Here is a 3916-nt window from a genome sequence, read left to right on the forward strand (position 1 = left end):
ATTTTATAAATATTGTTTAATTTTAATTTTTGGTAATTATGCAAATTTTACAAATTTATTTAATATATTTAATTAAAATAAATAGATAGAAAAATCTATCTAAGATTATAATTTCAAATATATACATGCATATTCTTAAATATAATTTTTATGCTTAATTAAATCAAATTTATATTAAAATATTGATAAGAAAAAGAAAATTTACAATATTGATAAAATTTTATTTTAAAATATAATTTATATTTATCTGTTAAAAAATATTTTAAATTTTTTTACCGCACATGGTGCAGGAAGACACCTAGTATAACATTAAACCACTAAACAACATATCTTAGATTTAACCATCATTCCCTATACATTTTTAAATATTAAACCGTATACAAAAATTTTATAAAATAAAATATCAATATATGAAAAAATGATACACTGTTAAAAAAAAAAATATATATATATATACTTTTTTTAAAAAATTGTACACCATAAACTATATTTGTTTAAACGAGTAAAAGCCAACAGTTCATATTTATTTTCCTCTCTATCTCACTTCCTTTTACGTTACTCTTTTCTTTTTCAGTAGCTATCATCGTGATTATTTTCTATTGGTTAATACAAAAAAGTGAGGATAGCCTCTTTTCTAATCTTAACCGTTGATGAATATAATCTAAGGGACATAAACATTTTGCTTTCTTTTAATGGTTTTCTCGCTCGATCTCTACTCCTCTCCTATTCTACCGCCGTAAACCTGGAAAAAAAAACAAAGCTCCATCTTCTCTTCTCCTTTCGATTGTGGAATAAACCCTATGCAACCCAGAAAAATTCTCCATCTTCTATGAACCGTGTCGACTCCACTTCTCACCTTCGTTCACGTCTCGAGCCCAAGAGAATCTCCAATTGTAACCGAATCTGACATCGACTAAGCCATCGAGTAAGTTCCTCACCGGGGCTCCAATTAGGGTTTAGATTCGGAATGAATATTCATTCCTTTTGATCCATTAATGGTTAATACGGATCTTATACAAATGTAGATGTTACGGATCTTTGATTCGTAATCTCTAGTCTCTTTATGTCATCTACTCTATTAAAAGTGAAGTACAAATTAGAATTAACCCTTATTTTATCTTAAATATTACAAGATTATGCCACTGCCTTATTTTCTTTTAACAACATTGAATAACTAGCCTAAATCAATTGAATTTTTGAAACAAAAATCTCGAGTCTCCTTAACTAACCATATCTTGATTATATCTCCTACTGCCGATAGAAACTCCCATCTATCAATTATTCTTTTTTTGGCAGCTATCAATTATTCATATTACATCTATAATAATAATAATCCAATTTTGTAAAACCGAGAAAATAAAAGTGACGTAAATTGTCCATGTTTGAAAGTTAAGACTTAAGAGCATCACTAAATATTGTTTTCATGTCTAACCGTAAATCAAACCCAAACCATGGAATATGTGTTTAAATTTAGTACATCCAATTGTGAACGTGCGTTTCCGATTTATTGTATAGTATTTCTAAAGCAAACTGCCCAATCCCATGGTTTGTTATACTGAACATACATTTTTGAAGCACACACTAAATTATCTCCACAAAATAATATTAAAATCATTGTCATTCCATAACGGCTTCTATTTTTAAGTTATCACATTGACCAAAACGATATCAAATTTTCAAACACAATCTGTATTTAAAATAAACATGAAATATTCATTTCCTATATATTAACACATAATTTGGAAATATGTCAATTTTTTTCATTAATTTACATTACCTTTGTTTCCACATGCCAATTTATACGGAACTAATCAATTACATAATTCTAACTATAAAAAAATTCCAAGAAATAAATTTATATCGCTAATCTTAACAAACTAAATATGATAAACTATTAAAATAAAAAGGAACAGCTTTTAATTGCTTGAAGATTCTTATATTCCTTTTCAAAACGTGTAAATGTCTGACTGGTGTAAACGCATCAGTTGTGGTTACTATTGCAGGAGTTTGTGGATATGGATAGTTGCGGTTTTAAGTGTTATTAAATGCTTTGTACGATTAGTACATCGATTAGAAATTGGGGACGTTCCTGATAATTATATATGAATGGTTGACAGTCAAATAAAGCATCAATTTAATAATAAATGAAGAATTTTAGTAACACTTTATATAATTATATATATATCAAAAATCATATTATTATAACTAATATAAAAATTATAGTATTAAAGTTTTATAAATAACTTTTGGGTCTAAAATATTATGGCATATATTTTTGTTTTGAAGTTTTATAATATAAAAAATATAATATAAATACTTTCATACTATAAATTTTATATTATCTCTATTTAAATTTAAATTATATATATATATTTATGCCATTTTCAAAAAAAATATTTTTATTGTCTTTCCAGTATTGTTAAAACAAGTTTTTGATTTTAAGAAATTTGGAGCGATGCAAAGCGGTTCATAGTATTTTCTGTGATTATTGTAAAACGCCAAAAACCACTAATAACCACAAATACATCATTTGAGGGTGGTAGCAACAATATATTTAGTTAATTTCTTCTTAACCTAATAGACATATATATATAGCTTCTTATAGCTTCAAAGCATATTAGATTTACTGAACAACCTAAACATGTCTATGAAAACAACTATTACTCTTCTTAAAATGTTAAACTTTTTAAAACTGAATAACAAATTCAAGTAAAAATGCTTCATTCGTGGAAATGGTTACTCTATCCTTTCAATGTTAAACCAACAAGATAAATTAATAAAATATATATATATATATATATCACTAAAACAATTAATATTCTTAAAACAGTTAATAAAATGCTGCATATAACTATAAACTATAAAATCATATTAAACATCAAAAAATATTGGTAAGAGTAAAAAATATATACCAAAATTATGTATGAATTTTTTGAACAATATAAATTTAAAAGGAAATATCCGTGCGGACGCACGGGTCAGTATCTAGTTCTAATATTATTTATGTATATGCTAATAATTTTATTCCTACCACAGGAAGGTGGAATCTTGAGGAAGGTGGAAGAGACAGATGAAACTTGATGAAGGTGGAGAAGTCACGGAGCATGAGGAAGGCGGAGAAGGTTCGGAATGCGCGACCAGAGCTTGAGAAAGGCGGCGGGTGCGAAGGTTCAGAATGCTACCGAAGAGACACACGGAGGTTGAGGAAGTTTAGGTTTAGGCAGAGCTAGGGATATTAAAGTGGGTAAACCCACCCCATTTAGAATCCAAACCCTTTTAGACTAGGGATGTTAAAATGGGTAAACCCACCCCTATTTAGACCCACCCCATTTAGAACCATCCCATTTAGAATTCAAACCCGTTTAGACCCATTTAGTTTTAAAGTCTATTAAGGCTCTCCATTTTAACCCACAAATTTTACTTTGACCCATTTAACTCTTTTTTTTAATTTGTCTTATACCTTTCTTGTTTTAATTATACTGTAAAACGATTTTTATAGTACAAAATTTTATATTCTTAAATAATACTGTAATTTTTAATGGTCACTACTTAATTTAATTTAAATAAAATAAAATGATAAAAACAATTTGAAAACCTGTATAAAAATAAGAAAATCTTCAATTCCAAATGCTTAAGAAATTATTTTAACTGTCACTTTTATTTCAATATCTACGTTAGCAACATTCAACGATTCCAAAGTTTAACAGTTGCATAATCTCAAAGTGGCATTACAATAACAAACTTAATAACTTAAACAAGTTCAATAACTGCCAAAACAAAGGCACCAAAATTTGTTCTCGTTATGTTTCCAAACATAATAAAAGAAAGTCTCAAACATGTTTATGGTGGTACACTTGAGCCTTCTGATCTTGAACTTCCAACTCTAGAAGCACTTGTAGTTTTCCCAGCATCATCT

At 27.6% G+C, this 3916-nt stretch overlaps 1 long non-coding RNA gene across 1 annotated transcript; it reads left to right on the plus strand.

Moving 5' to 3' along the window:
- The first annotated feature begins 217 nt into the window (after positions 1-217).
- LOC125589859 lies at positions 218-3545 on the plus strand. The gene is made up of 2 exons (XR_007326056.1): positions 218-925; positions 3037-3545. It is a non-coding gene; the product is annotated as an uncharacterized LOC125589859 (long non-coding RNA).
- Positions 3546-3916: the final 371 nt, after the last annotated feature.

Source organism: Brassica napus, chromosome C7 (assembly GCF_020379485.1).
Source record: "Brassica napus cultivar Da-Ae chromosome C7, Da-Ae, whole genome shotgun sequence".
Taxonomy (NCBI): Eukaryota; Viridiplantae; Streptophyta; class Magnoliopsida; order Brassicales; family Brassicaceae; genus Brassica; species Brassica napus.